Source organism: Crocuta crocuta, unplaced genomic scaffold (assembly GCF_008692635.1).
Source record: "Crocuta crocuta isolate KB4526 unplaced genomic scaffold, BGI_CrCroc_1.0 scaffold310, whole genome shotgun sequence".
Classification (NCBI taxonomy): Eukaryota; Metazoa; Chordata; class Mammalia; order Carnivora; family Hyaenidae; genus Crocuta; species Crocuta crocuta.
Window position 1 is genome coordinate 515985 of NW_027532609.1, and position 26658 is coordinate 542642.

At 42.1% G+C, this 26658-nt stretch overlaps 2 pseudogenes; one reads left to right on the forward strand and one right to left on the reverse strand.

The window, feature by feature from the left end:
• Positions 1-13241: 13241 nt before the first annotated feature.
• Positions 13242-13374, forward strand: LOC144245101 (U4 spliceosomal RNA; annotated as a pseudogene).
• A 1983-nt stretch (positions 13375-15357) lies between these two features.
• On the reverse strand, positions 15358-16220 carry LOC144245096 (large ribosomal subunit protein uL10 pseudogene; annotated as a pseudogene).
• Positions 16221-26658: the final 10438 nt, after the last annotated feature.

Below are 26658 nucleotides of genomic sequence, written 5' to 3' on the forward strand. Positions count from 1 at the left end.
AAAATATATCACTGTTGTTTAAGTCATCCAGTCTATGGTATTTTGTTAGGGCTTCCCTAAATGACTAAGTATGGTCTATTACATTCATTGTAAAACAATAAAAAAAGGTACACGTTACTCACACATGCAACATTATGGATGAATCTCAAAAGCATGGTACTAAGTGAAAGAAGCCAGACACAAGAGACATATGATTCTATTTATATGACTATCTGTAAAAGGCAAAATGATAGGAAAAGGAAGCAGGTCAGTAGTTTCTAGGAGCTATACCTGGCAAATGGGTATGAGGGAACTTTCTAGGGAGAATAAAATGTTATATATCATGATTATAGTATATATACAATGACAGTATCTACATTTATCAAAACTAAAAACACTATACTTTAAAATTGGTGAATGTTACCATATGTATATTTCACCTCAATATAGTTGATTAGAACACATCCACACACAAACATGCCCAGCAGATCACCAACGTGATAGATACATAACTGAAACATTTCATTTTGAAATCTGACCCACATCCTCCATTCAATCCATCAGCAACCATTGTTGGCTTTTGCTTTCTGTTTCCACTCGGGTCCAAGCCATGTTCTCTTTCACTGGCATAATTGCAGCAGCCTCCCAACTAGTCTCTGAGCCTCTGCTCTAGCCTTCACAGGCTGTACTCCTCAGCACCCACATTATACCATCTTTGTTCAAAACCCTCTCTCATCAAACTGAGGAAAAAATCCAAAGCTCTCATGGTGGCTTCAAATCTTTCCTTGACCTGCCCCTACTTGGCTCTCTGATTTATCCCTTTTCTTTTACTTCAGGTACTCTTTCTACTCTATCTCCAACACATAGGCATGCTCCTGCCTTTGTTCATGTTGTTCCTTCTGTCTGGAAAGCTTTTCCTGCAGAGCCTCTACTCTGGTTTGCTCCCACTCTTCAGTCAGGTCATAGCTTTCTTAAACCACTGATATGTAGCCCCTTCTCCATTTTACCCTTCTTCTAACTATGTTTCGTTTTTCAGGGCAAGGGCTTTGTTCTGTTCACTGCTGTATCCCTTGTACTTAGAACAATATCTGACACATGTAAATGCTCAATCCATACTTCATGGATGAACAAATGAATAGATGGATGAAGAGATGAGCCTTTTGCTATGAAGCCTTCTTTGAGGCCTTCTTCCCAGCCTTCACTTATCTCTCCCTTTTTCTCATCCCTCTGGCTTTGGTTGTCTTTGTTTCTTTGTTTTTTGTTTGTTTTTTTGTTTGTTTAAGTAGGCTTCATGCCCATTGTGGAGCCTAAGGTGGGGCTTGACTTCACCACCCTGAGATCAAGACCCTGACATCAAGACCTGAGCTGAGATCAAGAGTTGGACGTTTAACCAACTGAGCCACCCAGGAACTCCTATTTGCTTGTTTTTTTTTTAAATGTTTTTTATTTTTTTTAATTTTATTTCTGAGAGAGAGAGAGAGAGAGAGAGCCAGTGTGAGCAGGGGAGGGTCACAGACTCCAAAACAGGATCCAGGCTCTGAGCTGGCTGTTAGCACAGAGACTGACGCAGGGCTCGAACCCATCAACCATGAGATCATGACCTGAGCCGAAGTCAGATGTTTAACCTACTGAGCCACCCAGGTGCCCCATGTTTTTTTTTTTTCTTAATTACAACTTTACTGAGATATAATTATGCATTATATAATTCACCTACTGAATTTTTACAGAAAGATTATTTTTGGTAAGTTCAGAGTTGTGCAACCACCACCATAGTCAATTTCAGAATGTCTTCATCACCTCAAAAAGAAATCTCACACTCCAGCTGTCACACCCCTATCACCCTGCTCCTCAAGCCCAAAGCAGCTACTCATCTACTTTCTGACTATACATTTTATGAACATTTTTAAATAAATAGAATTATATAATCTCTGGTCTTTTGTGACAAGCTTCTTTCACTTAGCATAACCTTTCCAAGGTTCATCATATTGTAGCATGTACCTTGTAATGGCTTAATAATATTCTCTTATATGGATATACTGCATTTTATTTATCCATTCATCAGCTGATGGATGTTTTGATTATTTTCCAGGTCTTGGCTCTTATGAATAATGCTGCTATAAACATTTGTATTCAAGTTTTCTCTGGATATGCTTTTACTTCTCTAGGATTAGAATTGGCAACTTTGTGCCTAACCATTTAAGGAACTGCCAATCTGTTTTCCAAAGTGGCTATACTATGTTACATTTCCACCAGCAGTGTTTGAGCGCTCTCATCTCCACATCTCTTTGATTATACTCCATTGATCTATATGTGGCTTTGCCATTTTGCCACAATACAAACATTTCACTGCATTCCTGGGACCAGTTTGAGCCTTAGGTTGTTATTGACCTTATGTTATGGGTTAAATTTTTTTTTAAAGTTTATTTATTTATTTTGTGAGAGAGAGAGAGACAGGGAGAGAGAGAGGGAGACAGAGAGACAGAGGGAGAGAGAGAGAGAATCCCACGGACACTTAACTAACTGAGCCACCCAGGTGCCCTTGAGTTAACATTTGATATATGTGACACTCACTACCTCAACTGAATTGTAAACTCCTTTATGGCAGAGCCTATGTCTTGTAGATATTCCCCTTCATTACATGGTGAAGTAATAAGTGTACAGCAGGTGCTCAATAACTATTTATTAATTGTCTAGAGGAATAAGAACAGAAGCTGGCAACAACTATGAAAGGAGAAAGAAAGAAAATAAGAAAAAAAGAGAGAAAGAAGAAAGAAAAGGAAGAAGAAGGAAGGAGGGAGGGAGAAAATAAAGTGGAATTCACGGCCACAGCAAAAGTTAGAACCTAATCATTTGAATTGATGAAATAATTCAATAATGAAAGGCCAAGCATCAAAAAGCTCATTCCTTTTGGGGCGCCTGGGTGGCTTAGTCGGTTGAGCGTCCGACTTTCGCTTAGGTCATGATCTCGCGGTTCGTGGGTTCGAGCCCCACGTCGGGCTCTGTGCTGACTGCCAGCTCAGAGCCTGGAGCCTGTTTCAGTCTGTGACTCCCTCTCTCTCTGACCCTCCCCTGCTCACGCTGTCTCTCTCTCTCTCTCTCTCCTAGAAATAAATAAAACATTAAAAAAAAAACTTATTAAAAAAAAAAAGCTCATTCCTTTGGTTCTTCTTGAAAAAGTAACTTGTTGTGAGGTTTCCTGATGCAAAGCTGGGCATGTTCTTTATAGCATACACAAGATTTAGCTCAAAATAAACCATACATCTAAATGTAAGAGCTAAAACTATAAAATTCTTAGAAGGAAATATGAGAGTAAATCATCTTGATCTAAGGTTAGGTAAAGCCTTCTAGATATGACACCAAAAGCATGAACAATGAAATAAAACATTGAAAAATTAGGCTTTATCAATAGATAAAACTTCTGTACTTCAAGGGACACCATTAGGAAAGTGAAAAGACATTCCATGGAATGGGAGAAAATATTTGTAATTCATATATTTGATAAGGAATTGTATCCAGAATACATATAAAAAACTCTTCCAACCCAATAATAAAAAATAATGCAATTTTTTTAAAGGGGCAAAGAATCTGAGTAGAATTTTTCCCAAAGAATATATACAAATGTCTTCATATGCCAATAAGCACATGAAAAAATACTTGGCATCATTAGTCATCAGGGAGATGTAAATGAAAACTACAATAGAAGACAGCAGAGAATTCCTTTCTGCAGAGATAAAAGACATAAAATCTAGTCAGGATAAAATTAAAAATGCTATAACCGAGATGTAATCTAAAATGGATGCTGTGATGGCAAGTTGGATGAAGTAGGGCAGCGAATCAGCGATATAGAAGATAAAATTATGGAGAAACATGAAGCAGAAAAAAAGCGAGAAACAAAAACAAAAGATCATAATACAAGACTTACAGAACTCAATGACTTATTAAAAAGGAATAACATCTGAATCATAGGAGTCCCAGAAGATGAAGTGAGAGAAAGGGGGCAGAAGGTTAATGTGAGCATATTATAATGGAAAACCTTCTGAATCTGGGGAAGGACACAAACATCAAAATTCAAAAGCACAGATAACTTCCATTAGATTCAACAAAAAACAACCATCACCAAGGCATATCATAGTCAAATTCACAAAATACACAGACGAGGAGAGATATGAAAGTAGCAAGGGAAAAAAGTTCTTAACCTATGAGGGAAGACAAATCAGGTTCATAGCAGATCTGTTCATAGAAGCTTGGCAGGCCAGAAAGGAGTGGCAGGATATATTCAACATCCTGAATTGGAAAAATATGCAGCCAAGAATTCTTTATTCAGCAAGGCTGTCATTCAAAATAGAAGGAGAGATAAAGAGTTTCCCAGGAAAACAAAAACTAAACGAGTTTGTGACCAGTGAACCAGCCCTGCAAGAAATTTTAAAGGGGACTCTTTGAGTGGAGAAAAGATGAGATGAAACAAAAAAGACAAAAAGCAACAAAGACTAGAAATGACCACAGAATGTCACCAGAAACACCAATTCTACAGGCAACACAATGGCACTAAATTCATATCTTTCAGTACTCACTCTAAATGTTAATGGACTAAATGCTCCAATCAAAAGACATCAGGTATCAGAATGGATAAGAAAACAAGAGCCATCTATAGATGCTTACAAGAGATTCATTTTAGACCTATAGACCCCTACAGATTGAAGGTAAGGGGATGGAGAACCATCCATCATGCAAATGGTCATCAAAAGAAAGCTGGAGTCGTCATACCTATAAGAGACAAACTAGATTTTAAAACAAATACTGTCAAATGAGATGAATAGGGACATAATATCATAATTAAGGGGTCTATCCACCAAGAAGATCTAATAATTCTAATATTTATGCCCCCAATGTGAAGTAGCAAAATATATAAGTCAATTACTGACAAGCATAAAGAAACTCATTGATAATAATGCCATAATAGTAGGGGACTTCAACACCCACTTATAGCAATGGACAGACCATCTAAGTAGAAAATCAACAAGGAAACAATGGTTTTGAATAACGCACTGGAGCAGATGGACTTAACAGATGTATTCAGAACATTTTATTCTAAGGCAGCAGAATACACATTCTTAAGTGCACATGGAATATTCTCCAAAATAGATCACATACCGGATCACAAATCAGCCCTCAACAAGTACAAAAAAGATCAAGATCATACCATGCCTATTTTCAGATCACAATGCTATGAAACTCGAAATCAACCACAAGAAAAAATTTGGAAAGACCATGAATACTTGGAGATTTAAAAACATCCCACTAAAGAATGAATGGGTTGGGGCGCCTGGGTGGCTTAGTCAGTTAAGCGTCCGCCTTTGGCTTAGGTCATGATCTCGCGGTTCGTGGGTTCGAGCCCCGCGTCAGGCTCTGTGCTGACTGCCAGCTCAGAGCCTGGAGCCTGTTTCAGTCTATGACTCCCTCTCTCTCTGACCCTCCCCTGCTCACGCTGTCTCTCTCTCTCTCTCCTAGAAATAAATAAAAACATTAAAAAAAAAAAGAATGAATGGGTTAACCAAGAAATTAAAGAGGAAATTAAAAAGTACACAGAAGCCAATGAAAATGAAAACACAACAGTCCAAAACCTCCGGGATGTGGCAAAGGTGGTCATAAGAGGGAAGTATATGGCAATCAATCCAGGCCTTCCCAAAGAAGGAAGAAACGTCTCAAATACACAACCTAACCTTACAGTTAACAGAGCTGGGCAAGTAAAGCTCAAAAACAGCAGACAAAGGGAAATAATAAACATTAGAGAAGAAATCAATGATATTGAAATTTTAAAAAAAAACAGTAGAACAAATAAAAACAACAACAAGGAGTTGGTTCTTTGAAAGCATTAACAAAATTGATAAACCCCTAGCCAGATTGATAAAAAAAGAAAGAAAAAAAGAAAGAAAGAAAGAAAGAAAGAAAGAAAGAGAGAGAGAAAGAAAGAAAAGGAAAGAAAAGGACCCAAATAAATAAAATCATGAATGAAAGTGGAAAGATCACAACCAACACTGCAGAAATGCAAACAATTAGAGATAGTATGAGCAATTATATGCCAACAAATTGGGCAAATTGGAAGAAATGGACAAATTCCTAGAAACATATAAACTACCAAAACTGAAACAGGAAGAAATAAAAAATTTGAACAGACCCATAACCAGTAAAGAAACTGAACCAGTAATCAAATATCTCCCCAGAAAAAGAATCCAGGGCCAGATGGCTTTCCAGGGGGGAATTCTACCAAACATTTGAAGAAGAGTTAACACCCATTCTTTTGAAGCCATTCCAAATAATAGAAATGGAAGGAAAACTTCCAAAATCATCCTACATGGCCAGCATTACCTTCATTCCAGAACCTCACAAAGGGCCCACTAAAACGGAGAATTACAGACCAATTTCCCTGATGAACATGGATGCAAAAATTTTCAACAAGATACTAGCAAATTGGATCCCAGCAATACATTAAAAGAATTATTCACCATGATCAAGTGGGAGTTATTCCTGGGATGCAAGATTGGCGCAATATCCACAGATCAATCAATGTGATACATCACATTAATAAAAGAAATGATAAGAACAACATGATCCTCTCAATAGATGGAGAAAAGCACTTGACAAAATATAGCATCCTTCCTTGATAAAAACCCTCAAGAAAGTAGGGATAGAAGAAACATACCTCAAGATCATAAAGGCCATATACAAAAGACCCACAGCTAATATCATCCTCAATGGGGAAAAACTGAGAACTTTCCTCCTAAAGTCAGGAACGTGACAGGGATATCCACTCTCATCACTGTAATTCAAACTAGTATTGGAAGTCCTAGCCTCAGCAATCAGACAACAAAAAGAAATAAAAAGTATCCAAATCAGCAAGAAGGAAGTCAAACTTTTACTTTTCACAGATGACATGATACCCTACATGGAAAACCCAAAAGACTCCACCAAAAAAACTGCTAGAACTGCCATGAATTCAGCAGTTGCAGGATACAAAATCAACTTACAGAAACTGGTTGCATTTCTATACACCAATAATGAAGCAGCAGAAAGAGAAATCAAGGAATCGACCCTCTTCACAATTGTGCTGAAAACCGTAAAATACTTAGGAATACACCTAAACAAAGAGGTGAAAAAGCTACACACCGAAAACTATAGAAAGGTTCTGAAAGAAATTGAAGACTCAAAGAAATGGAAAAACATTTCATGCTCATGGATTGGAAGAACAAATATTGTTAAAATATTGATACTACCCAAAGCAATTTACATACTCAATGTAATCTCATCAAAATAACACCAGCATTCTTCACAGAGCTAGAACAAACAATTCTAAAATGTGTATGGAACCAGAAAAGACCCCAAATAGCCAAAGTAATGTTGAAAAAGAAAACCAAAGCTGGAGGCATCACTATTCAAGGCTTCAAACTGTATTTCAAAGCTGGAATCATCAAGACAGTATGGTACTGGCACAGAACAGACATAGATCAGTGGAACAGAATAGAGAACTCAGAAATGGACCCACACTGTATGGCCAATGAATCTTCAACAAAGTGGGGAAGAATATCCAATGGAAAAAAGACAGTCTCTTTGGCAAATGGTGCTGGGAAAACTGGACAGTGACATGCAGAATGAACTTGAACCACTCTCTTACACCAAAAACAAAAATAAACTCAAAATGGAAAGAAGACCTAAACGTAAGACAGGAAGCCATCAAACAACCTCTTTGACCTTGGCCGCAGTAACTTCTTACTTGACATGTCTCCAGAGGCAAGGGAAACAAAAGCAAAAAAGAACTATTGGGGCCTCATCAAAATTAACACTTCTGCACAGTAAAGGAAAAATCAGCAAAACTGACAGGCAATGAACAGAATGGGAGAAGTTATTTGCAAATGACATAACAGATAAAGGATTAGTATTCAAAATCTATAAAGAATTTATCAAACTCGACACCCAAAAAACAAATAATCCAGTGAAAAAAATGGGCAAAAGACATGAATAGACATGTCTAAACATACATCCAGATGGCTAAAAATGAAAAAATGTTCAACATCACTCATCATCAGGGAAATACAAATCAAAAGCACACTGAGATACCACCTCACACCTGTCAGAATGGCTAACATTAACAACTCAGGCAACACAGATTTGGTGAGGATGAGGAGAAAGAGGAAACCTTTTGCACTACTGCTGGGAATGCAAACTGGGGCAACCACCCTGGGAAACAGTATGGAGGTTCCTCAAAAAATTAAAAATAGAACTATCATGTGACCCAGTAATTGCACTACTAGGTATTTATCCAAATGAATGAAAAAATGCTGATTCGAAGGGGCACTTGTACCCCAATGTTTACAGCAGCACTATCGACAATAGCAAAAGTATGGAAAGGGCCCACATGTTTACCAGCTGATGAATGGATAAAAAAGATGCGGTATACACAATGGAATATTACTCAGCAATGAAGAAGAATGAAACCCTGCCATTTGCAGCAGCATGGATAGAATTAGAGTGTATTATGTTAAGTGAAATAAATCAGTCAGAGAAAGACAAATATCAAATGATTTCACTCATGTGGAATTTAAGAAACAAAACAGCTGAACATAGAGGAAGGGAAGCAAAAATAAGGTAAAAATGGAGAGGGAGACAAACCTCTAGAATCACTATAATAAAAAGGTAGATAATAACAAGAGTTGAGGAGGATGTGGAGAAATCAGAACCCTCATCCATTGCTGGTGGGAACCCTCCTAAATGGGACAGATGGTTTGGTAAACCACCTAGAAGTTCCTCAAAATGTTAGAGTTGAGATGACCCAGCAATTCCACTCCTAGGTGTATGCCAAGAGCAATGAAAATGTGTGTTTACACAATACCTGTACACAATTATTCATAGCAGCATTATTCATATTAGCCAAAAAGTACAGACAAGGCATATGGCCATCAACTCATGAATGAATAAATAAAATGTGATATATCCACACAATAGACTATTATTCATTCATAAGAAAGCATGAAGTAGTGATACATGCTACAGCACAGGTGAATCTTGAAAAGATTATGTTAAGTAAAAGAACCTAGTCACAAAACACCGCATATTGTATGATTCTATTTATATGAAATGTCCAGAATAGGCAAATCTGTAGAGATAAAAAGTAGATAAGTGGTTGCCTAAGGCTGAGAGGAGAATGAGGAATGGGGAGTGACTGCTAATGGGTATAGACTTATTTCGAGAAGTAATGAAAATATCTAAAATTAGCTGTGGTGATGGTCGCACAACTCTGAGTACATGAAAACCCCTCAAACTGTACACTTGAAATCCTTTTTTAAAAATCTTTTTTTTTTTTAATGTTTATTTATTTTGAGGGAGAGAGACGAGTGCGAGTGGGGGAGGGGCAGAGAGCAAGGGATACACAGAATCTGAAGCAGGCTCCAGGCCTTGAACTGTCAGCACAGAGCCTGACGTGGGGCTCCAACCTACCAACCATGAGACCACTACCTGAGCCAAAGCTGGATGCTCAACCAACAGAGCTATCTAGGTGCCCCATGAACTGTACACTTTAAATGTGTAAATTGCATAGGCTAAAGATAGACACACAACATAGTTACATACACACACATCACACATGAGGGTAAGAGATGATAAGTTCTCCCATTTGTTTTCTGTTTTAAAAAACCATTTGAGGGGCACCTGGGTGGCTCAGTCGGTTAAACATCCGACTTCGGCTAAGGTCATGATCTCGCGGTTTGTGGGTTCAAGTCCTGTGTTGGGCTCTGTGCTGACAGCTCAGAGCCTAGAGCCTAATTTGGATTCTGTGTCTCCCTCTCTCTCTGCTCTTCCCCTGCTCACACTCTGACTCTCTCTCTCTCTCTCTCTCTCTCAAAAATAAACAAACATTAAAAAAATTTTTTAAATCATTTGAAAAAGCCAGTAATTTAATCAATAATTGCAAAGGTCGTGTACACATTTCCCACACCAACCTCAACCCACCAGTGTTTCAGGACTCCATGAATGAGAACCACTGCTTTACATCTTATTTTAATATGCTTGACACCCCTCAGTTCTCTCTGTATCCATCTATATGGCTCAAATTCACTGCTCCCCAGAGCTATGCCAGAATTTCTGTACAGGAGTATTTTAGGGGCAGCAGTCTGGTTAGAAGAATAAGATGTCCAAGGATTTGTCGTGAAGCTGTGTTTGCACAGCAGACCCACTTTTTCACTTAAAATTGGAGGCTGATGGAGATTGGACCCCTGAGTCCTGCTTCTGGGTGGTCCCATCCTCTGCTTCAATAAGTGCCACATAGAAATGGGCCTATGTTCTTAAAATCTCCTTCATATTTTCAAGGCTCATCTGTGTTCTCAACAAGCAATCATTTTTCTATGACATTTACTGATTTTCTAAATACAGCACCTGAAAACGGCCCCATGTTTTAGCAGTGTCTGCCAAAACAGGACTTCTTTCTTTGTGCTAAAAATACCTACAAATGATTTTAACTATGGCACTTTCAGATTCTCCTTTCAACTCATCTGCTCCTTCCGATGTGTTGTCATTTCTCTATTTGGAAATCATGACCATGAAACCTTGAACATTAATGGGTTATGCAAACAGCTTCCCTTGGTATATTTTTAATAGTCACTGTTCTTATTATTACCAGCTGTCAAAATCCCAAATGATAACAGAGTGATGGACTTTAAGGGTAAGATTATTTGGGCAAGAGAAGTGTGATATTTTTGTTCTCTGACCTGGGTTTATATCCAAGACATCTTAGACAAGTTCCTTGATTTCACTGACTCTGTTTCTTCATTGGTCAGAAAGTGCTATCAATGCCTTCATCACGGGGTTTTGGTGAGAAATGTGTGGGATTTCATGTTGTACTCGTTATCTACTGCTGTGTAACAAATTACCCTCCGCATTTAGCTGCTTGAAACAACACTTATTATCTTACAGGTTCTGAGGGGTAGGGCATCACTGAATAGTTCAGCTGGGTGATTCTGGCTCAGACTTGTTCACAAAATTACGTTGAAACTATTAGCCATGACTGTAGTCTCTGAAATTATATGGGGTCAGGGAATCACTTTCGAGCTCACCTATGTAGTTGTTGGCAGGCGTCTTCATTTCCTTACCACAGGGACCCATTTGTGTGGCTTTTCCCTAAAGGCAGGGATCAGTGAGATAGATAGGGATAGCAAGATGTAAGCTGCTGTCCTTTATAACCTAAGCATGGTAGTGACACACCATCATGACTGCCATATTCCACTGGTCAGACTAACCAACCCTGCTACAGTGTGAAAGAGGACTATGCCAGAGTGAAAATAACAGGAGGCAGGTATCATTGGACGCCACCTTGGAGGCTGGCTACCACCGAAGAAGGGACACCTGGACACCAAAACTTCAACAACCATTTATTGAGCAGTTATATGTAGACTCTATTCTGGGCCCAGGAGGTATAAAATAGTCATAGTCCTCACCCTCAAGAGCTTCCAATCCAGAAGCCGATAGTAAGTGCTTAAGAAATATGCTTTCTTCTCATAAGAAAGAACCAAAAAAATTTTATAAAAAGAGATCTTGTTGGGACCCCTGGGCGGCTCAGTCAGTTAAGCGTCCGACTTTTGATCTCAGCTCAGGTCTTCATCTCAGGGTCATGAGTTCAGAGATCTTGCTAGTCAAAAGTACAGATGAAATCCAAGTAATTCCCACTTGGGAAATTGAGAAACCCTTCCCAAATGTGACAATCGCAAGCTGGAAGAATTTATAATAAGAATACTAGCTGAAGTAAAGATAGCCATTATAATCATCTGTGAGAAAAAGATTTAATAAGCAAACTGATGGTATTTATCATCATGCAAAGCTGGTTATTTTCCAAAATTATTCTTTCAGACATTGGCTGCATCTATAGGCACACTAATAAGGAAGGTTCGAAAGTCATGGCCTTCTAAACTCCATGTGAAAGCAACTAACGTGGGACCTCTCTTTGGCAATGACTCATCCACTGTTAATTTTCTTGATGTTTAATATAATGTATTTATAGACATGTATGGATTATATAACAAGGTGACCTTGAGGTTCACATCTTCTAGAATGCACTCTGACCTTCTCTTGGTTTGTCCCACTTAGTGAGCTTTTCCTCTTCTGATACTTTACTTGTACTAAAATATATAGATTTCAGGCTCTTAAAGGAGACATATATGATTCATGGGGTTAATGGCAAAGAAATTTGCCTACATTATCGAGTTAGCCTTGCATTTTGCTAGCCTTCATAATGCTGAAGTGAAGCTTGAAATTTATACATAAATATTGAATTCTTATTCTGAGCATAATAAAACATGCATATCTTTCCAATATACCCACAGTTAGAAATGAATACTAAAAGGTTTGCTGGTACAGAAGAACCTGCAGGTGCCCAAGAGATACAATCTAGAGTCCTACTGGATGACTGTCCTTCCCTGTAATGTCCTGGGCCAGCCTTCAAGGGCACTGGAAGACTTTGTGGTTCAGTAGCTCTTTGCTGAGCCTGTGGTCCTCCACCTGCAGAAGATGCATGAGAGGAGACTGACACTTGTCCTCCTCCACGAGAAAGGGTAGGAATTAGGTCTGTGTTGTATTCTCAGCACTTAGAAAAGAGATTTCAAGTAATCTTCAGTAGAATCCCTGAGAATGAAATCATCACTTGACCTGTAGGAGTCTTCATACTCACCTCACACACCATGAAAATGTAATGAAAGCCTTGGGGCCAAGCAGAGATGCCAGGCCTTCCACAGAGCCCACTCCTGCCTCCCTGCTTTGCTGCCAGTGCCTGCTAGTTATTGACCCATTTCATTTCCAAGACTCTACCCCAGTGGTCCCCAACTTTCAGCCCAAGATGAAGTTTTTAGCATTTTTCAGTCAAGTGAGAAAAAAAATGTAGTGAGTTTTCCACAAAACTCAGAGGAAAGGACTATTTATTCTGAAACTGGGCTTTTCTTTTTTTCTTTTTCTTCTTCTTCTTCTTTTTTGCGTGTGTGTTATTGCGTTTCCTTTCACATGAAGTGATGATAGTAGATAGTAGCTTTTTTTAAAAAATGTCTCACTTGACTACATGGAATAGTGGCAGTCCCATGTGATGTCCCTATTGTTTTTTTCTTAGATCTTGAATTTCAAAAGTCTAAGAACCATTGTCCTACATAGACATGTTCATTCCCCACCTCATTCTTGAGTCCTTCCTGATCATTCAGGGATTACTTTTCCTTTCTTTAAAAAAAAAAAAAAAAAAAAGCTTTGCGCAGTGGCAGTATCGTAGCCAATGAGGTTTATCCGAGGCGCGATTATTGCTAATTGAAAAAAAAAAAAAATCATGGGGCACCTGGGTGGTTCAGTGGGTTAAATGTCTGACTTTGGCTCAGGTCATGATTTCATGGTTTGTGTGTTAGAACCCCATGTCGAGCTCTGTGCTGACAGCTCAGAGCCTAGGGCCTGCTTCGGATTCTGTGTCTCCCTCCCTCTCTCTCTGCCCCTCCCCTGCTTGTGCTCCTGTCTGTCTTTCTCAAAAATAAATAAACATTTAAAAAAATCAGTTTGGGTACTTTCCCTCTAGAGTCGTAAGTATAGTGTAGGACAATTGGTAAATTAAAAAACTCACAAAGGAGAAAATGGAAATCCTCTATTATACCACTTCTCAGAAAAAATAAACCTAAAACAGTCCGACAGACTGTTCTATTCCATTTGCTGAATTTATCATTGAATTTTTTAAACAAAAATGGAGTTATGTTGTATAAGCTGTTTGGTAATTTTACCATACCTCATCCACCCTCCCCCGCCTTCTCCTTCTCCACAATTAAGTGCTGACATGATACAACAGTGACACATGTGGGCCATTTGTGTGATGTGGGTACTGTTATTTTAAAACAATTTTTTTATTTTATGAATTAGGCTCCATGCCCAGCACAGAGCCTCATGCAGGGCTCGAACTTACGACCCTGAGATCAAGGCCTGAGCTGAGATCAGTCGGATACTTAACTGACTAAGCTACCCAGTCGCCCTAAGGTGGGTACTGTTATTTCATCCTTGTAACTGAGGCTCAGATAGGTTACAATACATCCCCATTGTACAGAGCTGCTGAGTGGTAGAGCCTGGATTCCCACCAGCGGTACCTGGCACTGGAGCTCAAACTATACCACAGAGTGTGATTCAGCTCACTCCCATTATGTAGATTTACCACAATTTATTTAATCAGTCTTTTACTTTTGTTCATTTTTATCCCCCTCTTGTTTAAAAAAATCTTTTTGGTATTATAAATAAAGGGGCAGTGTACAACCTCAAGATTAAATCTTTGTGTACATTACCCATAAGTATTTCCATGAATAGTTTCTAGCAGAAGGTTTCCTGGGTCAAAGAGACTGCAGAGTTTTAAGCTTTGATAAGTTTTGCCAAATTGCATTTCAGATTGTTGTGTCTTTTCAGAATGTTGTAGCCCTCAACACTCCCTCCAACAGGCTCCGAAAGGGCCAGTTTTTTCACACTTTGCTGACACTGGGAATTTTTAGTTTTGTGTTTTTTAAAATCTTTGCCAGTGTGAGAAGCCAAAAATGACCATTCATGATGCTTTAATTTGCTTTTCATTCATTATTAATGTGGTGGGTATACCACACCCTGTATAATCCCCTCCTCTTGAATGGCTATAATTTGTTTCTAACAAATGCAGCAAAAGTGAAAAGATTTTACAGATGTTAGTGAGGTTCTGATCAGTTGATTTTGTGTTCATCAAAAGTTGGTGGGCCTTGCTTAATTAGGTGAACTCCTGAAGGAGTTTAAAAGGGCCCCTGCGGTTGGAGATTCAACTCCACCGACTCTTTCTTGATCTCATTCTCTTGCTCTCTCCCTCACCCTCTCTCTCCCTTGCTGCGCTACTGACTTTGAAGAAGCAAGCTGTCGTGAAGTAAAGTTGTAAGGAAATGAATTCTACCACTAGTCTGGGAGCCTGGAAGCGTATCCTACTCAGGGCTCATATGAGAGCACAGCCCAGCCAACACCTTCATTCAGTAAGACCCCAAGCAGAGAACCTAGTTAAGCCATGCCCAGAAGTCTGAATTACAGAAACAGGGATATAATAAATGTTATTTTAAGCTACTGAGTTTGTAGTGAGATGATAATTTTTCCATGTATAATTGATCATGTTTTTTTCTTCTTTGCAGCCCATTTTTCTGTTACCATTCTTGTTTTGAAGAATGACTTAATTACTTAGGTCATCAATACATTAAGGCTTTCTTCTTTAAGGGTACCATCCCACTTGTCATAAATAATAAACAGTCATTGCATTTTTTTGGTAAGAGAAGTAAACCTTTATTTCCTCATTTCACAAATCAAGTTGGCTTAATTGGTTGCTTTGGGTGATCAGTCAAAGAGACCAAATCCTAAATCTTCGTGGCTTCTTCTTACTCTTCTGTTGCTTAAACTTTGGCTGGGGCCGGGGCCAGAGGGGCAGCAGTCACAAATGCAGATGGATCAGCCAATAAGGCCTTGACCTTTTCAGCAAGTGGGAAGGTGTAATCAGTCTTCATAGACAAAGCCAGGACCCATCTGCATCCACTGATGATAGAATGGGGCACTGATGCAACAGTCAGGTAACCTATCTGCAGACATATGCTGGCAACGTTGAGGACACCCTCCAGGAAGTGAGAAGGCAGAGTTTTCTCTGTGATATCAAGCACTGCAGGGTGACCATTGTCAAAAACCTGCTGAATGATCCGCCCAAAGGAGAAGGGGAAGATGTTCAATATGTTCAGCAGTATGGCTTTGCTGGCTCCCACTTTGTATCCAGTCTTAATTAGCTGCTCATCACTCAGGAATTTAGTGGTGCCCTGGGAGATGTTAGTGGTGATGCCTAAAGACTGGAAGAAGGAGGTCTTCTCCAGTCATGGCACCAGCACGGGTTGCATCTGGCACCTTATTGGCCAGCAGAATGTCTTGATCTCAGTGAGGTCCTCCTTGGTGACACAAAACCCACATTCCCCCCAGATATGAGACAACAGTTTCTCCAGAGCTGGGTTGTTCTCCAGATGCCCTCAGATAGCCTTGCACATCATGGTGTTCTTGCCCATCAGCATGGAAGCCTGCCCGCGGAGGGATATGTGGATCTGCTGCATTGCTTGGAATCCACATTGTCTGCTCCCACAGGGAAGCATTTGGATGATCTCAAGATGGATTATCTTAAGGAAGTAATTGGACTTCCAGGTCACTCTGTCGTCCCTGGGCATCACAGTTGTTCATCAGGGATTGCCATGCAGGGTTTAAAGACCATGTCACCCTCGTGAGGATGCCTGGAAAGAGCAACAGTCGTTGCAGTGTTATGTGGTCAAATCCATTGGTCTTTCCCACCTGGACTCTACCTTTGTTGTGCCCCTCGGAAGGCCCATCCTCATCCCAAGGTTACAGGAAGAGTTGCATGCATTTTAATCTAGTATCTTTGTTTTTGTCATTATATTAAAATTTTTAATCCATCTGAAGAATGTTTTGGTAAATGATGTGGTGCAGAGAGGTCTGACTTTAGTTTTTTTCAAATATGCCAATAATATATTCTGAATAATTGTTTGCCTTTCCACTGAATTGATATCAAACCAAAAGCCTGATTTTGGCCTTTTTGATATATTAAATCTGCCTACCATCTCTGGGGCACCTGGGTGGCTCAGTCGGTTAAGCCTCTGACTTCAGCTCAGGTGATGATCTCCCCACTTGCAAGTTCCAGCTGGTGTCAGGCTCTGGAGCCTGCTTCAGATTCTGTGTCTCCTCTCTCTGCCCCTCCCCAGCTCACGTTCTGTCTCTTTTTCTCAAAAATAAATAAACATTAAAAATTTTTTTTAAATCTGCCAAGTTCTACTTTAGTATCAAACTGTTTTCATTATTAGAATTTTAAAATGCATTTGAATATCTAGTAGGAAAAAACACCACACATTTCTCTTCTTTTATAAACTTTCCTCATTATTCTCACACACTTCTTTTTTCATTTTATCTTTAGAATTATGTCAAATTCCACTGGCAATTTAATTATATTTGTGGCATGCCAAATTACATTTATAGATTTATACATTTATAGATTAATTGGAGGAAAATTGAAATCATATAAATAATTCTATACTGGACCATATTTTGGTACTCTATGTGTTTTTGTTTTTTGGGGTTTTTTTTTCACCTGGCCTTAGTCAAGAAAGTTTTCTTCACGTACTGTTTTTGCATTTCCTGTTGTCTTAATGCCAGGTTTTAAATATTTTCATGTAAAATATATTAATTGTAGGGTTGCCTGGATGGCTCAGTTGGTTAAGCATCCAACTCTTGATTTGGGTTCAGGTCATGATCTTGGGGTCATGAAATCAATCCCCATGTCCAGCTCCATGCTGGGCATGGAGTCTGCTTAATATTCTCTCTCTCTCCCTCATTCTCTACCACTCTCTCAAAAAAATTAATTATAGTATATTTTTATAATTGCTTATTGCTAAGTTAGAGGAAAGATATTTATTTACTTAATTATGTAACCATAAGTTAGCAAAAGTTTGGTGAAAATCAATGAAAGCATTCTATAAGAATCAATTGACTATATGGAATTTATATAGAGTATTGCATATTTTATTATTATTTGTAAATTCCTAGCTATACATTTTTGTATCAATAAATTTATAATACTCATATATATGAACAAGTTCTTTCCTAGAGAGCCAGTTCTTTTTTTGTTGCTTGTTTGTTTTTATATTTATTTATTTTTGGGAGAGCACAGGCAGTGGAGGGGCAGAGAGAGAGTGAGGACAGAGCCTGTCTGCTGACAGGCTGACAGCAGAGAGCCCGATGTGGGGCTTGAACTCCTGAACCAGGAGATCATGACCTGAGTCAAACTTGGATGCACAGCTGAATGAGCCACCTACGTGCTCCTAGAGAGCCAGTTCTTCTTAAACATTTATCACACCCACTGGTGGAGTGTATGTGCCTGTGCTAGTTAGTCTAAGCCAACAAAAGAATCCCTGACCCCTTATCAGTGATTCGTTCAGGAATAGGCAGATCTAAGCCAGTTTGGGTCAATAAAACAGAAAATGGGTTTTTTGGGAGATTCTGAAAAGAAGCTTCCTTGCTCTTTGGTGAGAGCCCCCAGCAACCAGCTTCTCCCGCTGGTCACAGACAAGGAGGTGTATGGTCCCAGGCGTTTTGGCAGCCATTGTGTGACCATAAGAACCATCCTTAGAATGGAGCTGAGTCTGTCAACACTAGAGCAAGGAGACAGAAAGAACCTGCTGATGACACCTTTGAACCTCTGGGTCATCCAACTGTACAATCTCCCCTACCTCTGTGCTTGTTGAGTCCACTCATTTCCTGTTTATAGTATCACTTTTAGCTGGGCTTTCTATTAGCCCAAAGCACCCTGCTGATACACAAGGAATGAAAGAGATGGATAGAGTACCATGGATAGAGCATGTAGTAACTGCTCAATAAATAATAGTACCTCTCCCTCCCTCAACTCTACCCAGACCATCCTTCCTGGTCCCCCGTGTGCACGTGCATGCCAGCCTTTGCCCCCAGCACTCTCCCTCCTCAGCCACAGACCACAGTGGAAGCTTTCTCTCCTTTAAAGACCCAGCTCAAATCCCATTACTTTCATGAAACTTGCTTAGTTCAGAGGGAATTCTCGTTTTTGCTCAGCTTCAGTGAGTCTCACCACGTATTGCTTTCTGTGGATGCCTGCGCTTTCCTGAATCTGGGTCTCTCTTCTCAACTACAGCAAAATCCTTTTGGGCCAAGACTATTCTGAATGCAACAGTTGGCCTCCTCTACTGCCTGGCTCAACCTCTTGCTCCTTGTAATGTTCAGTCAGTATTTGATGATGAACTTACCGGCCCTTAATCTTTTCTCTCCCTCGCTTTTTACAAGCAATGGGCTCCAGGATTCAGCTGAATGAGATTCCTACAACAGCAAGGGGAGTGTCATTTTGTTTTGAAGGTCTTTACAAGTATAAGGCATGTCTAAGTGGCTATAAATAATTTATATTGTCCATAACTCAAGCAGATCAAAATAGACCTCATCACCGTGATGCGGCAAAATCTGGTACAAGCTGCTTTGCTGCTGCCTCCAAACCAATTACACACTTGGAGCAGATGAAAATCTGACTGGATTCCCTCCTGAATCGGATTAATGCCCCATCCACAATCACATTAATCACAATCTGTCCATGATTAGACATTGGATAATCCCACTGGACAAAAGGTGACAACCCAGATTCTATTATCTCATTTTTTATCTATTTTTGGAATTTGCTGGTAACTCTAGCCTTCGGAAGATGTTTTCCAGTGAAAGAGGATCCTCTCTGTGTTTTTTTGAAAAATTGTTGCTGGATGGGCTTTGACAATAGCCAAATATTTGGTGTCATTTATAATTTCTAGTTTATTTTAAGGTGGTAAAGGGACAAAATAGGACATAAATCTGTGTTCTTTGTTCTGAGAAAAAAAAACGCACATATTTAGCATCTTGTGAATGTGTGTTGGAGAGAATAAAAGACATCCTTCAAAACCTTTAAAGGTTATGACAGTAGCTTTGTGAAGAGGCGTCCTCATATTTGAGGACATATAATAAATCATTTTCCATTTGTTTTAGTATCATAAAAGGTGAGCATCTATGATTGGTAAGGGGGCTGGAAATGGCCCCCAAAGTCTGCAAAACCTAAACCCACCCTCATCTATGTAGGATGGAGGAGCCTATTACAATATCCAGTTTTCCTGCTGGGGATATATATTGAAAAATAGGTATCACTAATGTTCAAGTGAGGCAGATAGCTGACACTTCCTCTAATTTGAATCCAGAAATACTGCTAGAGGAAAACACCAGGACCACCTGAGTCAGGGCAAATCTGATTCTACACTTGCATTCGCTGACTTCAGGGCACTGGCCCAGCAGAAAAAACCTGACATCTACTCCCACCCCAGGAAGATACAATTCACAATATAAGATTGTTCCTTATGATGCTGGTGTCTGGATCTTAACCCAGATGTATTTTTTAAATATCTTTAGCAAGTAAGTGACAAGGAAGTGGTATTCTTTTCCTCTTTCCTCAAGATTACATACAGATATTCTTCCCCTTACCCCATGTAAACGGTTGAGATTGATTGGTCACCATCCACCCCTCCTCTAAACCAGCCTTCTTCCTGGCCTGCCCATTTCTTTTTTTTTTTTTTTTAGAAGTTTTGAGATTTTGCTTTTCTTTCTTTCTTTTTTCTTTTTAAATATTTTTATTTATTTCTAGGAGAGAGAGAGAGAGAGAGAGCAGGGGAGAGCCAGAGAGAGAGGGAGATACAGACTCTGAAATAGGCTCCAGGCTCTGAGCTGGCAGTCAGCACAGAGCCCAATGCGGGGCTCGAACCCACGAACCACGAGATCATGACCTAAGCGAAAGGTGGACGCTTAACCGACTAAGCCACCCAGGCGCCCCCTGGCCTGCTCATTTCTAAGGAGAGAGACGAGCTGGCCCAGAGTCCACATGCACATCTTCTTCCTTCACCTCCCCCTACACCTTCCTGACTTGTGTCCTGGTTACTTCCTCCCTCGTTTGATTCATCCATGTGTTCATCTTTCCACAAAACAGCTACATTCATGCCATTTCCCCATCTGAATCTCTTCACACTACAACAGGATCAAAGAAGTTCTCCTTTGCTGAAAGAATGCCATCAGATTCCTCAGTTGGGCATTTGAGGCTTCCTACAGTCCAGCTCAAACTTCTCTTTCAGTCTTTCGTTGGCTGTCTCCTCTGTCTCAGTCCAGCCATGTGGACCTGCTGTGGATGGCATATGCCACTGCCCACATTCATCCCTGACTCCAGGTTCACATTTCCCCCAAAATTGCACATGACTCACATACCTCCTTCCTCTTTCTGCAAAACCATTCCTTCTCTTTTTGGGCCTGGAAGAATCATACTCATCTTATGTGGCTCAGACGAGATGTCATGGGCTCCAGGAAGTCTTTCCAACCATCCCATTCTAGGTCCATCCTTTGTGTTCTGTTATGGTCTAGGCCACAGTGCTGACCCCTAGTCACAGGTAAACAAAGCTGGACATGAGATACCATGGCAAGGACAGATTTTAATCAGAAATACAGTATAGTAACAGGGCAAAGAGTCCCATGTGCACTCAACTCAACTTTGACTTGTACAGAGGTGACTGGGTGTTTTAAAGGGAGAATGAGGGAACAGGGAGGGAAGGGGAGGGGACTGGGGCTCAGGAGAGTCCAGGAAGTGAAAAACAAAAAGCAGGAAGTAGGGGTTGGTTCAGGAGAAACCCATGTGGGTTTGCTAACTGTGCTTTTAAGGTAGATTTTTCCCTCCCAAAGAGGGTGGGAGACAGGGGCCCTATCTTCAGATGTTGATAGGAATGAATAGTAAATTATCTTGACAGCCTTGAGCTTTCTTAGGAAGACATTTAGGGAGTGGGGGTGGGATGGGCAGGGTGGTCCTGTGGATTCAGCCTTGAGCTGCTGGAAACCATGCTAGTGTTTTGTTCAACGTTGAGGCCTAGTCGAAAAGGGCTCAGAGGAGCCTGCCTGGAGTTTGGTCAAGGAGAGAATCATATCACCTACCAGTATCTTCCTCTCTTCTCTACCTGTTACCTGTTTCAGTGAAGGACACCCTGTCCATCCAGGGCCCCAGCCTGAAGCCTGGCCCATTTGCAAAACACTGGCCTCTCTGCAATACCACCATCCAACCCTACTCTGGTGGATTTATTTTCCTTTGGAGCTCAGTCTCTCCCTCTTTCCTTCCTTCCCTTTCTTTCTCACTTTACCCATTACCTGGGTCTCAGCAAGGGAAGGGATTAGATCTGAGGGAAAAGAGAACACTAGAATGGAGGCCCCGGGAGGCTGCAGGCCAGCAGAAGACAGCCAGGAACACCAGTGCGCTGGGCCAGACCGCACAGAAATACTCCCAGACCCAGGCCGTACCAAGCTGGCGAGGGTTCCCCCTTCTGGAAAGATAGGAAAAATGCAATTTTTCCCCAAACTGCCCAGCACAGCTGCTTCCCCTTGGACTTCTCCCTGAAAACCTAGGGCTGGTGGCTCTCCCTGCAGCTGCCTTCAGGGTGCGATTTGGAAAGAAATAAAGGCTCCCTTATCTTTTTAAAAAGGGTTCAGTTTTTTCATCTTTTTATAACGACCTAATTGATCTCCCAAGGAAAAGAAGGATATTGACCATGTTTTTCTTAATACAGAATGACTTTGACACATGTCCACTGTCCCATCTGGACAGACTCAGAAGCACAAGTTCATAACTAGTCTCATGGACTAGTGAGGGCAAGGGTTTGAGTCTCAGTACCACCTCTTACTAGTTGTTTTAACAAGTGACAGTTATTGGTTTAATTCATTTCTGAGCTGCTGAAAGATGACTATAAAGACCTACCTCAATGCCTTAGAGGCAGGGCTGGCTTCACAGGCAAGCTGGGTGTTAAACAAGATGGTCTGTATGAGCTTAGCCCGGGACTCAGCCTGCAGCAAGTGCTCAGTGGGCATCAGGGAAGAGAGAAAGGGCTCAGGAGGAGGGAGGGGACCCAGGAGTGCCATTGGGTGCCTGTTTGCTCCAAGGGAGTCAGTGGGAGGCAGGTGATAGAGCCTCAGGTAAGAGCACAGGTTTGCCTGTCAGGAGGCCTAGAGGCTTGTTAAGTTTCTTCCTCTTCTCAGGCCTTGGTTGCTTTTTCTGAAGCTTGGTGCCCAACTGCCACACCAAAGCTAAGCTCTCAGAACTGGATGGTGGGTGATGATGTGAATGCTGAGGCCTCTTTGGCCTGTTCTACACAATGTCTCCAACTGCCTTGGGAGAAAAGTGGACACTTACGGCCATGGCGGGGCCAAGTGAGCTGGTCCTCAGATGGGCAAGTGCAGAACCCCACCTCCAGGGATGCTAGCAGGAAGAGCCTTGGCTTCCAGCTCCATCTCTGTCACTCACATGTTGGGTGCCAGGTCACTGACTGGGATTTGGTTTCCTTTCTGATACTCAGGGTAAAGATTCATGCCCTTTTCACTGGCATCAACTTCCTTTGTGTTGGGTGGGCATCATTCCTGTGGCATCCTCATTGTGAGTGATCAGGAAGCAAGATGGTGTAATGATTCCATAAGCAAGATCTGGAGGCAGAGAGGCTGGTTCAAAGGTTCCACCAGCTTTGTAAACTGGAACAAATTACTTAACCTCTCCAAGCCTCCGTTTCCTCATCTGTGAAGTAGGGATAATTTAAACAATAGTAACTTCTTTCTAGAAATGTTGTGAGGTAAGGACAGCCACGTGTGTGAGGTGGCCCCAAGCGAAAGGCCGATATGACAGCCATTATGCTGCTGCTGCTGAAGATGTAGGTTATACCCAGTATTCCTCCCATATGTGCGATTCCATGAAAACAAGGAGACAGAACATCTTTGTGCACGTGAGGGTCTCCTGAGTGGGTAAGATCGGGAAGGCAGTGGGGAAGTCCAGTATGTGTGTGCGCATGTGCGCGTGCGCATAGGTGTGCGTTGTGCATATATGTGAATGTGTGTGTGCATGCATGTGTGTTTGTGTGCCTGTGTGAGTGCGTGAGCATGCGTGCACGCATGTGTGCATGTGTAGGAGCTGTCCGGGCCCCCCAGGCAGGATCTGTCCTTGCATGGACAGGCAGGGAGAGGATGACCACCTTCTCCAGTGGTCTGCTTCTTCTCTGTCAAACACAGGCCTGGAAGAGAGAGGCTCTAAAGGCTCTTGCAGCTTTCCGGTTGTAGATTGTAGAAGAAGAAAAAGAAAAGGAAGGATGGGAGGACTGACTAAGCAAAACCGTAAAATAATAAAAGTGGGGATTTTGTTGTTGTTGTTTTTTGTTTTAGTGATCTGGCCTGCTTTGGTGACCCACCTCCAAGACCCTCCTGGGGTCTTGTGCTTTCCTGCTCCTTCTCTCAGGCCTCTCGTTCCCAAGGAAAGAGCCACTATCACTGTAGTATGAATGACCACCTGTTAGTCTGTTCTTTCTTACAGGTCTTTGCACAGTAAGCTGACCTTTTAGTGGGATTGTGAGCCAAGTTTTAAGCAGCAGTGATGGGGTGAGGAGATTTGGAGAGACAGAATTTAGGGGGATTTCTCCGTGCTTCTGAAATCTTCCTAGGAGGAGGGTCACAGTTGGGGCTAGTTTTATGGGGGATAATACAGAGCATCATGCCTCGCCCTCCTCTTTCCGCCAGCCATGTAGCGTCCCTGCTACAGGCAGGGGTGGCCCTTCATCCCGGCCCCTCCCCCTTTCTGTCCTCTCCTGCTGACCCCTCATGTTCCAGGCTCCACCCTCATCCCCATCGTCCCGAGTTGGGTCTCTGATGGTCTTCTTTGCCCAGGGCCACGCCTCAGAGGGTGGGTGGGAAGGGCCTTCTCCAAGAGGGAGCCCCCGGCCCGGAGTGTCCAGTCCTGTGAGGGCTGCTGGAGCGGGGCCCCTCTGTCCCATGCAGCGCGTGCCCTCCCATCTGCACCGTGAGCCTGTGCGGCCTGTGGTCTAACTAGTGTGTGTGCCCCCAGCGGTCAGCAGGCCCTCCCGGCCCTCCCAGGAAGGTGGGGGTTCGTCTTCAACTTCTCTACTTCTGAGCTGCCATCTCACCCAGTGCCCTAAGTAGACGGAATGGAACACTGAAAATAAAACCGTCTTTCAACAACAACAACAACAACAACAACAACAACAACAACAACAAAATAATAATAATAATAATAATAATAATGCAGTAGAAAGCTCAAGCTGCTTTCTACTGAGGGAGAACAGTGCTCCAGAGTCCAGCAAAGCAGGCGCGCAGGTCTCCTGCTTGTGGAAGGCTGGGCTGTGCAGAGCACTGTGGCCCTGGCTTCCCCAGAAGGGCACCGTGGGAGCCTCCAGGAGGCAGAGAATCAGGGCAGGGCCAGGACAATGGTGCCCTGTGGCGGTGCCAGGGAAAGCGTTTTCTCTGCTCTCTCTTCTCCCACACCAGCGCTGGTCTCCCAGGGGTGGTTGTGGCCCAGGAGACCCACATCGAGGGACCCTGAAACAGGTTGCTGGCTTTACAGCTCCAGAGAAGGGAAGGGAGTGAGTGATGGAGCCACACCTCTGTGCATCTTCAGTAGCCACAGTGAAAGAAGCAAGGGAGGTGGAGCCAGACAGATCTGGCTTTGAATGCCAGCTGGACTTACCCTGCAACTGGAAGCAGTCATGTCTGCTCAGGAAGCCTCAGTTTCTTTGGGGATTGAATGAGTCTAATATTACCCACGTCATAACATTGCTATGAAGACCTGGCAGGCTAATAACAGGGGATTTGCACTTGGTAGGGGCTGAACAAATATTAATTCTTGACTTGGCTTCCTGGCATCCCAGGAGAGGTGACTATTTCTCCCCTCCCCCTAACATGGTTTCAAAGATTGTTTTTTTTTCAGGGTGGTGATAAATTTCCCTTCTTGACAGAAGAGGGTTAAAGTCCAGGCCTAGGATTCTTTTGGAGCTATCCTCTCCTGATGGCCTTCATCCTCCAGTTATTGACTAGTCACTTGCTCCTGGCCAGGTGCTGGAGATCAGGCCAGGCTTAGGGTGGCCTGAGGGGAAAGCTAATGGTCCAGGCACACAGCCTAGCCCACCAATATGCTCACTGCCTGCCCCCATCACAGGACTGCATACCCAGGTACACAGACATCACCTGTATGCAAACTATACACTTTTTGATTTTCTGCCCCACAGCAGATATATACGCAGCAAATGTACATTGAGATATACACAGAAATCTCCAACCACACACAGGAACCCACACAGGAAAGACACAGAATAGGCAGAGGCTCCCAATACAAAGGTATAGTCATAATGATAATTATCACAGTTAACACGTATTGCACACTTAATATACACCAAGTATTATTCTAAGCCTTTTCCAGAGAATAGTTGAATTCTTACAATGTAGAGAAAGTTACCTTTTTATCCCCCATTTTACAGATGAGGAAACTGAGGGACAGAGACGTAAAATAAGATGCATTAGGTCAGAGTGGCCTGGCGCGGATACAAGCACTGATTGCCCTCCCCCTGGCTCCTCAACGCCATTTATTTATAAAGACACATTGAAACGCGTCATTCTCCCCATCCCAGACCTGCCGTGTACACAACCAGGGTGAGCGCCCTTTGTGGGAGCTAGTAGCCAAAGACGCAAGAAATGGCTTGTCAGCAGAGCGATCGATAAGCTTTGCGGAAGAACAAGACCGGTGACAAGACGTTTCAAAGGTAGTGGCGGTGATCGAGAGCCTTGCGGGACGACGGGACAGCCGGCTTGAAGCACTAGACACAGCGCAGGGGCAGCGGATGGGCGCTCACCGACTGTGCGATGGACCCTCGTCGAGCGGCGAGTTTGGTGTGTATGGAGGGCCTAGCCAGGACTCTCCGCAAAGTCTCTCCCTGCGCCCGTGCCTGCACCCCTTTCCGAGAGAGCAACCTAGAGCCTGAGGCCAAACAGGCTTAGATTTTTAACAGAAAGGCCGCAGCGCTCGACCGCGCCCTCAGGCCGACCCAACGGCGGGCACTAGGGCGAGGGTCTGACATTTTACTCCAAGGGGCGCACCGCGTTCCATCCAGGCGCGCACCAAGTTCTTGGTGCAATTTTTACGACAAAACAATAGCCACCATGGTTAGATACATGTTATTTATAATTCATGGGCCAGTCTTCGAACCCTTTCAA